We start from the raw sequence: 13785 nt of genomic DNA, 5'->3' as shown, positions 1-13785 counted from the left end.
ATGAAGAAAAATAATCAGCCCATTAATCAGTATCATAATAAGACAGGCTATTCCCACTCTTGACCGAGAGCTTATATCTTAATTTTCTCAACTGTTAAAAAAAATATTCAAACCATTGCCTGTGTTTCACACAACTATATATCCTGCCAACTATCATTAATCTTTCTAAAACTCAATTACATAAGGCCTTTGAAAAACGAAAGAAAAAGAGGTGACCACTTGATTTCTTTGTCCCTTTTGTTCACTCTGCCAATATGCATTTTTCTAGAACACTTTCTATGCACTAGGTATTGCATTAGGTCAAACCTTTGGCCTTGAGGAGTTCATGAGTTGAGGGTATTCAGTTCCCTCAACACTCTGGTGATCTTACAGATGACATACTTCAGTTTCATACTTCATGTTGAATATTGATTTTCCAACATTTTCAACAAAGAAAGGTCATCCTAGGGAAAGATCTTTTACTTTAGTAACAATCTTTAATTTTTTTTTCAAACACAAATGCTGAAACTCATGGCCTTCATTCAAACAAGCTTTCATTTAAACAGATTTTCTTCTTTTCTCAGACTTGAATGTAGCCGGTGACTTGACAGTTGAACAGCTGTTGACTTAAATTTCCATAAGTCTGTATGTTTTGAAAAAGAAGATTAAAATACTTCACTTTTCTATTCAGGTCCAACAAAAACAAGGGCAGCCAAACCTAAACCATTTTGTGAAGAGAAAAAGGATAGAATTCTTTTGGTCTTTTGCGTTGTATCTTTTCATATCACTCCCCCACATCCCCTGCCGCCACAAGACACACAAACACACACACACACACACACATGCACACACACCCCTCTGTCCCCAAAAGGAGCCCAAACTTAATTTTTCATGGGGTTTGTAGAAACACACGTAATGAAAACAGTATTGTTTATTCAACATCAAAGACTTTCTAGATTTGTCTCTTTGTCAGCAGCTTTTGAGAATCATTAATTTAAAGCAATGTAGATAGTTGTCTTTATTGGATAAGCATCAAAACCCTCACAAAGGAAGAAAAAAGAGAAATGCTCTGGCACTGGAATTAACGCTTTGGAATAGAGATCGAGGATATTGTCGGTTGATTTCAGAGACTAACAGAACTTGTATGTAGACATTCTCAATTGAACATCTCATTCGGTGCTCTTTTCTCTGTTTAAGCCTAGTGTTAATTTAAGTGGAGGACTCAGCAGACTTTGCTTTTAGTATATCTAAATAAAATACACTCTCTTGCAATATATGTAAGGATATCACGTCAGTGAACACTACATTTTTGGTTATCTATTGAGGGAAGGAATAAAAGAGGCTGAGACTCTTTTCTCTTTCTTCACTGTTTGTGTAACCATGGCCCTCCCTGTTCTGTTTTCACGTAAATGAAAAACAAACAAACACACAACATGATAAGTGCACAGTTACCCTGGATCTTAAACTAGAGAAGAATGCAAGTAGTTATTTAAAGATAATCAGCTACATCAACAGCATCCAGTCTGGCCAACTATGTGGCAGGTTCAACCAAGCAAAGCTGAGTCAGGTGTGATGTTGACTTCAGTTGGCCACTCAGGAAGGTCCAGATAAGATGAACATTGGGCACTCCCTTAAAAAAAAGACATTCAAGGGACTGGCCTCGTGGCGCAGTGGTTAAGTTCACGCATTCTGCTCCAGTGGCCCAGGGTTCGCTGCTTCAGATCCTAGATGCAGACCTACACACCACTTGTCAAGCCATGCTGTGGCAGGCAACCCACATATAAAGTAGAGGAAGATGAGCACGATGTTAGCTCAGGGCCATTCTTCCTCAGCAAAAAGAGGAAGATTGGTGGCAGATGTCAGCTCAGGGCTAATCTTCCTCAAAAAAAAAAAGAAAGAAAAAAAAGGCATTCAAAGTTCTGTACATATTTCATTAGATTTCACGTTTTAAGAATATCCAGTATGTAAAATAGTCAAGGTATTACATTTTCTCCAGGAAAAAAAGCATGTAATGAATGCTAAATTTTATTAATAATTTGAAATTTAATTCTGATCATAATATGATAAATATGATTAAAATTCTATGAGAATCCATTCACTTAGCCAGTATTTATTGAGCATTCACTAGATTCACTCAGCGAACATTTTTTGGGCACCTTCCTGGTGACAGGCTTATTTGTAGATATTGAAGACACAAGAACAACATGTCATATCTCAGATCCCAGGAATACAGAGATGAAGGCGGTGTCGACAAGCAAGATTGACAGGACCATACAAAACTAATTTTGAGACATTATGATAACAGATAAAATAGGAATTAATAAAAAAGTTATTAGTGTTAAGGGGAATAATCAATTAATTGAATACTGGGACAAAGACCAGGGAAGACTTTCCAGAAGATAAGGTATTGATAATGGTCCAGTAAGGAAGAGGAAACATTGCCAAGGTAAGATAAAAGAGGAATGCTCATATCTCTGAGAGCTATGAAAGAGTATAATTAGTTTCATTGTATTGTTATTTGATCTGCTTTTTTCAAGTATTGTTATTTCACGTACATATTTCTATATAAGTTCATGGTCCTAAACTGTAACATCTTAATAGCTGTATTGCATTTTAATGCATGGATAAAGCACAGTTTAATAAACTGCTGTTAGATATTTGATTGTTTCCAGTTTTTCATTAAATTACCATATACATTTCAGAAAAAAAACTTTGAAAAGTTGAAGTATATTCATAGAACTGATCCCATACTTTTCCAGACATAAGTGAGTTTCAAGGTTTAACTCTGATGGACCAGCCCTGGTTAAAGTTTGGCACACTTGGTTTCAGCAGCCCAGATCTGCTTCCTGGGTGTAGAACCATACCACTCACTTGTCAGTGGCCATGCTGTGGCAGCGGCTCACATGAAGAAAAGAGGAAGATTGGCAACAGAACTTAGCTCAGGGTGAATCTTCCTCAGCAAAAAAAAATAAATAAATAAATAAAAATTTATCTCTCAGGAAACTGCAACTATTTATTTTGAACATCATTAGTGACTGATAAGCACACTAGATTTCCTGTAGTTTAATAAGTTTTTACTGGTTCATTAAATTTCAGCTACACTGAGGCAGAGATCATTTCATTCACTAATATATACCTAAGACTTGTAGTGCCTGATACAAACCCTCAGTAATTAATTACTAAATGAATGAATGAATGGATGGACATCATCATTTAACTTAACTCTGTTTATTTAATAGGTGTATTTTAACATCATAGAGTTTGCTTATATCCACATGTTGATTTATTATTTTCTCGTCATATACTATCCACCTTGTACTACATTTATATTATAGGGTTATCTCGCACACTCTCTGGTTCTTAACCAATAGCTCTTCTACTCGTTCTTCTGGTTACAACATGCCACTTGTGTTTGGAAGAGTTAAGCGCCCAAGCCCAGGGAGTAATCATGACTATCTAAGCCTACAGATTTCATTCTTCTTTGCCAGACATCTACTTTTGCAGCCAGCAGCGGCCATATGATCCATTTCTTATCACTAAGATTAAGAGAAAGTTTCCTGAAAAAACTTCTTGGAATTATTTTTTTGTTATTGGGGGAAAAAAAAAACAAAAAGAAAGAAAACCACTTGAGGAAAAACCCATTTTTATCAACGTCTCTCATGATTATTTGCTTTGAATGCAGTCATGATGTCTGGAGGTGTCGCCATTTGGAAACCATATTTCAACATGCCTGGAGTCAAAGAAGCAACCAGCTGCAGACAATGGAGTAGAAGCACGTCCTTGGTAAAATGATGGAGCTGTACCAACTCTGGACTGCTAACCTCTGGACTTCCTTGTATTTAAGGTAATTAAAAAACATTATTGCTTAAGTCACTCTAAGGTGGAGTTTCCATTACTCGAATGTGAAAGTCTTTCTGGCACAATTTTACTGTGAAACTTTATTAATGTTATACTTAAACCCATCCACCATAGCTTTCATGTTATCACTCCTTTCATCATTGGTCAAATTTCTTTAGATCTGGAATAAATATTATATTGTTTTCCTTTAATTTCACAAATTAATTCTATTTAGGTATATCTCTTGCAGTTTATTTCAACATACGAAATGAAGAATGGGATAAATTAATCTTTACACTCAGATTTAAAGCCCATAGGAACATAGTTACTGAATTTTCTGTTGGAATTTCTGCAGTCAATTTTTACTTTTCTTTCTGCTGGTCATTTTTCATCATTTTTAACATTACGTCAAAAGATTTTGTCAATTTGGGACTGGCCCCGTGGCTGAGTGGTTAAGTTCGCGCGCTCCGCTGCAGGCGGCCCAGTGTTTTGTTGGTTCGAATCCTGGGCGCGGACATGGCACTGCTCATCAAGCCACGCTGAGGCGGCATCCCACATACCACAACTAGAAGGACCCACAACGAAGAATATACAACTATGTACCGGGGGGAGCTTTGGGGAGAAAAAGGAAAAAATAAAATCTTTTAAAAAAAAAAGAAGATTTTGTCGATTAAAAATTTGGATGTATTTTAAAAGCTGGCATGATCAGTTTGGCATCATTAATTTAAAAATATGTTAATCCTTGACTAAATTAATATACTTACCTAATTTGATTTTAGTAACAATTTGTCAAGTTCTAGGAAATATTCCACGAGGACTTAAATTATCAGGAGATTTTTCCACAGAGATAGAAGAGGGGAAGGTAATGTGACCACAGATGCATTCAGGAGTTATTCGGCTACAAGCCAAGGGGTGCCAGTAGCCGCTAGAAACTACAAGAGGCAAGGAACAGATTCTCCCCCAGACCCTTTGGAGGGAGTATGGCCCTGCTGACATCTTTGATTTAGGCCCAGTGATACTGATTTCAGATATTTTGCTTCCAAAAATATAAAGAAAAAAACTTCTACTGCTTTAAGCCATCAACTTTGTTGTAATTTGTTATAGGAGCCATAGGAAATGAATACTAATGTCTTTGTTATTGTTTCCATCATTCTTCTATATGAACATTACTTGTGCACTGCAGTTTGACTAATTGAAAATTCTTATCTCTAGTAATTTATTTGCCTGAATATTCTCATACACAATCATCTGCAAAAGTGCTATTTTTATTCCTTTTTCCTAATGCTGTATTTTTCGTACTTTGTTTTTTGCTATTAGAGATATTGCATGAATTCCAATACAATACCAAAAGAACGACAGGATTGTGCTCTAATTTATCTACATCTTGTTTTGAGAAAGAATTGTCGGTGCTTATTCATTGAATAGAATGATTTCTTATTCTCTCAATATATATTTTTGTTTTACACATCTTTAGAAATAACATGGGCCTTTATAGCATTTCACAGTACAATCAATGTAGAGTGGTATAAAATGATGATCGAATTTATAGTATAATAGCTGTGAAATGCATACATCTTACATGATAGATTAAGTTAATAATTTCCTGATGGTTATCATCATGTGGTTGAATCTGTATATTGAGCTCTTACTCAGATTTTTTAAAGATCACTTTGCTATTGATAGTTTACCCACCCCTCGCGTAAGAAGGTTGCCAAGAAAAGTCTCTGGGTCTCTTTAGATCTTGGAAGTAGAGCTCTCTGTTGATAAAAGTTATAGAGTTGCAGATTCAGAAGGAAAAATTTCCAAGCACTGAGAAGGCAAATGTCACAAAGTATTTTTATCTTTTTGAAAAATGGGCTCATAGAAATGATGGTGCCAAATAGCCCATGAACAAAGGATTTTAAGGGTAGAAAGTGGTATGTTTGGGCCAATGCTGGAAGGACTGAAGTACTGTCTAAGTTTTCCCTAGGAAAGAGGAAAAGAACTGGATTTAGAGGATAGTCATTAAACGGGACAGATCCATTTCTCTGCTCCAATATACAGCATCTAAGAGAGAAGGGAATTTGATAGGGAAGAACACAGAGTCCAGAAAACTAAGACTGACATCTTGAGAACCATTGAAAAATCCACGCACAGGCTTGATAAGGAAGCAGTGAATCCACAGACCTTAAAGGGAATATGGATGTTTGGGCAATGAGCCTGTGAGCCATGAAGAGAAAAAACTAAAACCCAAAAGACACTTCTCTAAATGTTCTTCATAACTTACATCCCCGCTCCTCCTTCACCAACTCTACAAGAGGAGGAGGCTCCAAACGCTGCCAAGATGAATTTCTTCCAGCCAGGTAGACGGAGATGAGAAAAGAATTATCGAGAAAGTACCATTTCTTTTACGTGATGGTCGAACAGAAAATTTATACATACTGAACAGGTCTTTCTTCCCTAAAAGTACTTAATCATATAGTAATATTATAATGTATTGAATTCTGTTTAGTCTGTATCTAAATTCATACATGATATTTAACTCTAATTTGTCTGGACTATTTTGGATATTTTTCTACTAATTTATAAACACACATATCCATACACATTTGCTTTATAACAGCTTACAGAACATAGAAATTATTCTTTTAATATTTATAGTCATTCTACAGGGAATCCACTGGAATTTATCCTATAAAAATTATTTTAGTGACTTTTACAGTATTTTATTGCTTATTGATTATACTTGGACTTTTTTATTTGTTTATTTATTTATTGGCCCATAAAGTTGATCCTTTTCCCACTTCAATCTATACTGGCTTTTAAATGCAGCCTACACTCACATTAGCTTTCCTGGTACCTATAGACACCATTGGTTGACACTGAATTTTTAGTCAACTGTAACACTTAACATTTCTTTCAGACAGGCTTCCAAGTCATTTTTAGAATTCCTATACATTTGACCTTTTAGTCTTAAGTGTAATAACATAGGGATTTTATTAAAATTCATCTTAATATATTTTCATTCATCTTGTATAAGTGATTCTATCAAATAGTAATTATTATATAATGTTGAATAAATGAATGATTTCTGGAGTCTGATTCTGTCATCCGACTGACATTACTCTTCACATTTGATAAGCATGCTATCTTCAAAGTTATTATTTGAACTATTGCTTAAAACAGAGCAGAGAAAAGTGTTCTGGGAACGTCCTTTGAAACTTCCCTTAATTTTGATATCAATCCATTAATCAAAGCCTTTTGGTTTCAGTTGTTCAGTCATTTATGAACCCAACTTATTTTATTATATCTAGCCATATTTTTCCTTCCTAAACATGATGCTATTATGAGTTAACTGGTCAATATTTTGTTATACTCCCGACTCACTCTCTCGATTGCATTATCTTGATATATTGATCTAATAATCAAGGTAAATAACTTAATTAGAAATTGGAATTTGAAATTACAATTATATCTAGATGTAATTCTATTTACTTTGCTTACATTTTTCTTAAGGTCTCTCAATGCTATATTGTTTGAGATGTATTCCTTCAGTATTGTTAGTGTTTTTTTCCCATATATTCTATATTCCTTAAAGTAATGTTTCATTCTTTTAAGTAATTTTCCTATCATACATGTATTATGTGATTCCACAGTTAGAAATTCATGCATTGCTGTTACCCACATAAGCCTGGTTAAGTCTAAATTACTCTCTTGTTTTTAGTCTATTTGTGTCTTCTACTTATAAATGAAGTAATTTTGAATATTTTTTTAAATCTAGTCAGCGACCTGTATATTTCTGTAGGGAAGTTAAGGCCATTTACATGTAACCTGATATATGCATACATATGTTATAGATGTATATACAATATGCATGCATATATACAAGTGCATATTCCAATATGTATACTTACATGTATACATATACATAAATATGTGTGTATTTTTATGTGTATTGTATACATATATACAAAATCCTAAGCAATGTTAAAAATTAACCTTTAATTCTTATTTCTTTTAATAAATTTATTTGGTATTTAATGAGTTTAAGCTCTTTATTTCCTTGAACTAGAATAATTATATAGGTTCACTAACTGATGGGACATGAGCAACATGAAAATAGATGTTTAAATTTGCAGCAACTACATTTTTTTTTTTTAAATATTGGCACCTGAGCTAACAACTGTTGCCAATCTTCTTTTGTTTTTCTCCTGCTTTTTCTCCCCGAATCCCCCCAGTACATAGTTGCATATTTTAGTTGTGGGTCCTTCTAGTTGTGGCATGTGGTATGCCGCCTCAACATGGCCTGACGAGCAGTGCCATGTCCGCGCCCAGGATCTGAACCAGTGAAACCCTGGGCCACGGAAGCAGAGCACGTGAACTTAACCACTCAGCCATGGGGGCGGCCCCTGCATTTTTTTTTTCATTTTTCCGAATTTTCTTTTGTTGGATAGTTCTTAAAATATACTATAGCACATCAGCTATTCATTCTTTAATATGTTAACAAATATTTTAAAATAACTTGAGAATTCTATTGTTTTATTTATTCACTTATTTTTTTTTAGATATATCTTTTCATTCATATTAACAAAGATTGAGGAAGTAGCTTAACAATATTTCCTAATTTTTATATATCTTTTGTTATTATATTTTGGTTAAAAACTTTTTGAAGAAAAATTTCATATGTTGTCACACTATATAGCCTTCTGTTTATTAGTATATTTTGCTTAACAAAACTAAATTTATGCTAACATTTAAGGTCAGTTAACTTTCCATAACTTATATTGTCCTTTAAGTCCTTAATTGTCTCTTACTTTGAGCATAGCAATAGAGATTATAAGCTAACAAATTATTTTCGTCTCCTGATTTGAAATGCAGTCACTCCTTCCTTCCTTCCTTTCTGTCTGAGGAAGATTGGCCCTGAGCTGACATCTGTTGCCAAACTTCCTCTTTTTGCTTGAGGAAGATGGTCCCTAAGCTAACATCCGTACCAATCTTCCTCTACTTTGTATATGGGATCGTGTCAAAGCATGGTTGATGAGCAATGTGCAGATCTGTGCCTGGGATCCGAACCTACAAACCTCAAGACGCCAAAGCGGAGCACACAAACTTAACCACTATGCCAGAGGACCAGCCCCACTTTTTCCTTTTAAATTTAAAAATAACTTTGGCCCAGTTGTATTGATTTAAATTCAATTATCTTTGTTTAGCTTCTCCTACATTATTCTTCCACATGCACTTGGTTTTAGGAGTTAAAATTATTTATCTTCATAATTTATCTTTCCTTTCTTTCTGGCAGCTCATAAGATAATGCCTTTCTCTTTAAAGTTTCAAAACTTTTACATCAATGCCTCGATATTGTCTTTTTGTTGATTATTCCTGTCAACTCTGCTGAATTCCAGACAAAATTTATTTTTTAATATAAGACATAAATCCATAATGTTATTCTGAATATGGCTGGGGATACTGTTTCTCTGGGTTCTAAGATCTGAGTCCTTGAAATTAAGCATTGTGTCCTATTTGTATTTTTATCTATAACAAGAAGCACAGTGCCTGCATTTGTCTTTATCTGCATCAATATCTGTATCTATCTATAACTATGCTATACCTAATCTATCTCTTGACTGAGCTAGTTAGCTCTCAAAAGAATTATGTGTCTCAAGCAGTATTCGTGGCTGCATGGGACTTACTCCCCAACTTCAATAATGCATGTGTCTTACAAAAGCATATATGCTGCTTACTTTTTTCTTTCTCTACATATCCTGTAAGCATGAGGTCACCAATGTGGTAGACCAGCGTGACATTTGAGGTTTGGCATAATGATCCAGATTTCTGTGGGCTAAAATGTGGTGCAAATTGGGAGAATTTATCTCAGAGGTATAGCAAAGAGGAGGTGCCTTACAGGAGATAAGAAAGTGCTTGCCATTTTTTCTACTTATTGAAATAGAGACAGAGGAAAAAATAGATTTCTTTACCAAAATATGAATACCAAATACTAGAGATTTTATACTTAGCTATGCCAACATACAAGATGATCGCTCCAGTGGAAATTACTATGTGGTTAAGCTTATGATAACCCATTGACATTTTACAAAGTCTTTTGCATTGGCCAAATGGGAGCATTAAACAATATTTTGTTGGAAGTGACAACTTATGCATCTCTCAAGTTTTGATCATTGCCATAAAAGGTGTGATATCTCCCACTGCTGAAATGTGATTTTTTCTTTTGATTAATTCATTTTGAAACAAGAATTACTTTGGAGATTCTTCCATTTAGTCCTTCCTATCATACTAATTCATATTCCATGGGTCAGTCCAATATAGACATTTTGTCAGTTGCTCACATCTCTTCCACTTTCATACTCAGGAACTGAAGAAAAAAATTAAAAGCTTAATTTGAAATAGCCTAGGTCCAAGTACTTTTTGGGCCTCTTCTCTTTGCTAGCCACACTCACCCCCTTTGTAATTTCATACGGGTTCATGGCTTTGAATACAACCAATACGAAATTCCTCCTTCTGGACTTCTCTCCTAAATTCCAGATTTATATATCCAACTACCAAACATCATCATTTGGATGATTTAATAGCATCTTGAATTTAACTTGTCCAACCTGCTTCAAGCGCAGCATTTCCCATCTCAGAGGATAGCAGCTCCTTCCCCAAAGTTACTTAGGTCAGAAATCACCTTTGATTACTCTTTCTGTCCTCCCTATCAGGAAATCCTGTTGACTTTACCTTCAAAATATCCAGAACCTTATATACCACATCTACTGCTAGACCATAGTTCAAACCACGGTCATCTCTCGCCGGGATATTTGCAAGGACCTTCTAAATGACCTTGCTGATTCTTCTCTTACCCCTACCCCTAAAGTCTGTGCATGACAGAGCACACTGGGGTATCCAATGGCAACACAGGTCAGATTACCTTTCTACTCAGATCAACCTACTTCAAAGCTTCTCCATCTTTTTCAGAAATATAAGCGTTATCTGACCTCATCTCCCACCACTCTTCCCTTAACTGCATTGTTGCGGCCATATTGGCTTTCCCATTGTTCTTAGCACACCTCAGGCAAGGCTACAACTTAGGGTCTTCGCATTGGCTCACCTCTCTGTCTGTAATTCTCTATCTGATTTTAACCCTATGAATAGCTGCTACGCATCTTTGTGGTTTCTGCTTGAAGTTTTTACCCTAATCACCCTTGTTAAAATTGTATCCCCCTCCTGACTCACAGCATGGCCAATATCTCTATCCTTTTCTACTATTTTAATTCACTCATAAATTTCTAATATACAGTGTAATTTACTTCTTATATTTACATCTGGTGTTTATTTTTTATTTTTCCTCTTCCTAATAGAATGTAAGTTCCATGCAATCAGGGAACTTTTTCTCCTATTTTCTTCACCACGCTATTCTAGGCACAAAACACAGCTAGACGGACAGGAGGCATTCAAAACTTGTTTATTAAATGAATGACTAAAATAATGAATGAATGAAAATTACATTTCACTAGTTCTTCATTGGTTCCATTTCTCACCAGTAAACTTACAATAAAGGGCAGAGTCTCTGTTTTAGGGTTAGCTCAGAATCAATGTCTAACAAATAAAGAACAATAATACTGTGGGTAATTCTCCTTTCTCTGTGTACAGTTAGCCACGGCAAATGGCTGCACGCCCCGAGGGGAAAGGCTAAGAGGAACATCAGTAGTGTATATTTGTGACGTCTAGTCTTCATAGAATCCTTCTTCCACTGTACTCAGACTCATTCAAATAGCTTTAGATCCGTGAAGTTACACAAGTTTGACAAGTGAGTGAGGGCTTGCAATTCACTATCATAATGTCTTAAAACAAGGTAGTAATTAAACAAATTTTGAGATTTTTCCAGTTATAATAATCATATATGTCGGACAGCCTATGTATCTGGGCTCTAGGAGACCAAAAATCAGTTAAACTGCTAAATACTCCAGCATGTCAGACCATTCTGACTTCCATGGCAGCTCCTTGGCCTCTCCTAGTGACTTTTCTTTGTGTGCCTCCACTTAGGTGCAGTCACTCTAGGATTCTTCCAATCCCCCCTAAAAACTATGAGCTCCTTTCAACCACAGCATTTCATACCAGCATCCCGGTTGACAAATACAGCCACTAATCACTATTCAAATGCTGCTTCCTTCACTGATGTATTTCTCACAGCCTTGGGTCTGCTGGGTTTTCATGAAGAACAGAGTGGGTCAACGAGCTGGTCACTCATGACATATTCACTCGAGCATTTCACTCTCTCCTGATTATGTGGAGCACTTCCCCAGTATTATTTTTTAAATGCTCACATCTCAACAAGGTTTAGTATGAGACACTATTGAAAGAACAATTATGAGCAAACAATTGTTACTATCCCCAGCTGCTTGAGCTAACACATTGAATTCAAAAACTCTGAGAATTTTAGCCATTGGTGGATTCAGACTGATAGCAAATTATGTTCTTCTTTTGCAAACATCATCAGCCTATGCCCAAATGTAAGAGCAAAATTTTTTGCTGATAAGATTCACCGAAGTCCTAAAATTCTCTTAGTGAGTCAACCTCTTCTCTAGTATCTGACTAGGCAATTGACATTCAATCAGTAACCCTCTTCCACACACTGGAGAGCGTGGTCATGAGGCCTTACAAGACTTATGCCAGTGGGCACTTACAGGGTAACTCCCTCCGGAAAAGAAGTTACAGCATTGTACTAAAGATGGACTAACAGACCATTAAATCTATTCTGTTTTCTGGCTGTAGAACTAAATAAATTTTCCTATCTGTCTTGAATATAAGTGTGACATGGGACTAATTTTCCCCAGTAGAATGTGAGTAGAATTGATGTTTCACTTCTGGTGTGCCCTCTCTACTCCTTCGTTTCTGTTTCTCACTGCTAGCTGGATTTCAATGCCTAGGATAAACTCAAGAGACATGTTTTGTAACAAAAAATCTAAAACATGTGGCAAAGGCATAGCATACAGGAAACAAGAAATAATAAAACTGTTATCAGAGGCTGAAGAGATGACGATCCGTATTACGTAATGGCAAAACATTTGGTAAAACTCTTGCCTACAATTTCCTGGGGGAAGATCACAAGTCTACTGAACTGGCAGTTGTGGGGAAAAGACTGACAAGAATCAAAGTATTCATGTCTGTTAGATACTATTGTATCTTTTTGTCAGCATATTACAAGAAAGAAACACATCCAGAAGGAAATTGGCCAGTTTGCAAGCACAAACAGGAAAGAGAGACTGTCTGGAAATTCAGAGCCTTTGAGAGTGGCAAAGCTAACTGCTTCTAACCACCAAACAGTGGGTAATGTGATGAAAAAACCCTTGAGAAACAAAAATCACATTAAAACACAACCATGCACAGGAAAAATCCCTTCCAGCAATGATGAAGTAATAGAACCCCAATTTATTATTTTCCCCTAAACAACTAGAAAACTGAAGAAGGTATATGAAAGAATGAAAAAGAGGAAGAAAGAAAGGGAGGGAGGTAGGAAGAAAGAAAGAGGGAAGAAGGGATGAAAGAAAAAAGACCTATATGACTCTCTCAATAGATGCAGAATTTTTTTCTTACAAAATTCAGCACATACTCATGAAAAAAAAAAAAAAGATTAACCAATCTAGAAATAAAAAAGAAGTTCCCAAAATTGAAGCACACTTACAAAAAAAAAAAAATCCTCCATAGTTAACATTATACTTCATGGCAAAAGATTGACTGCTTTCTTTCCTCCTATGATCGGGAACAAGATGAGGATGCCTTCACCACTTCTGTTCATCATAATGAAGGTAAGAAAAGGAAACTGAAAAGAAACTTTACAGTTTGGAAAGAAAAAAGTAAAAATGTCTTTATTTGCACATGACATGGTTTTCTACATGGAAAATATCAAAGCTACTACAACTAATTAATGCACATATGAAGGATACAAGAGCAATATAAAAAATCAATTATATGCCTGTATATTAACAATTAAAA

The 13785-nt window shown here is 35.5% G+C and overlaps 1 long non-coding RNA gene across 2 annotated transcripts in view; it reads left to right on the top strand.

Moving 5' to 3' along the window:
* The window catches only part of LOC103551337 (uncharacterized), a 65935-nt gene that overhangs the window by 39513 nt on the left and 12637 nt on the right, over window positions 1-13785 (top strand). The window contains exons 3-4 of one of the 2 annotated variants that reach the window (XR_544988.2): window positions 3662-3823; window positions 13560-13598. This is a non-coding gene — a long non-coding RNA (uncharacterized lncRNA). The remainder of the gene's footprint in view (window positions 1-3661; window positions 3824-13559; window positions 13599-13785) is intronic. The other variant, XR_011533059.1, reaches the window with a different exon arrangement.

Source organism: Equus przewalskii, chromosome 25, assembly GCF_037783145.1.
Source record: "Equus przewalskii isolate Varuska chromosome 25, EquPr2, whole genome shotgun sequence".
In the NCBI taxonomy this organism is placed as follows: Eukaryota; Metazoa; Chordata; class Mammalia; order Perissodactyla; family Equidae; genus Equus; species Equus przewalskii.
Note: the sequence above shows the minus strand (reverse complement) of the source record. Positions and strands in the feature narration are given on the sequence as shown.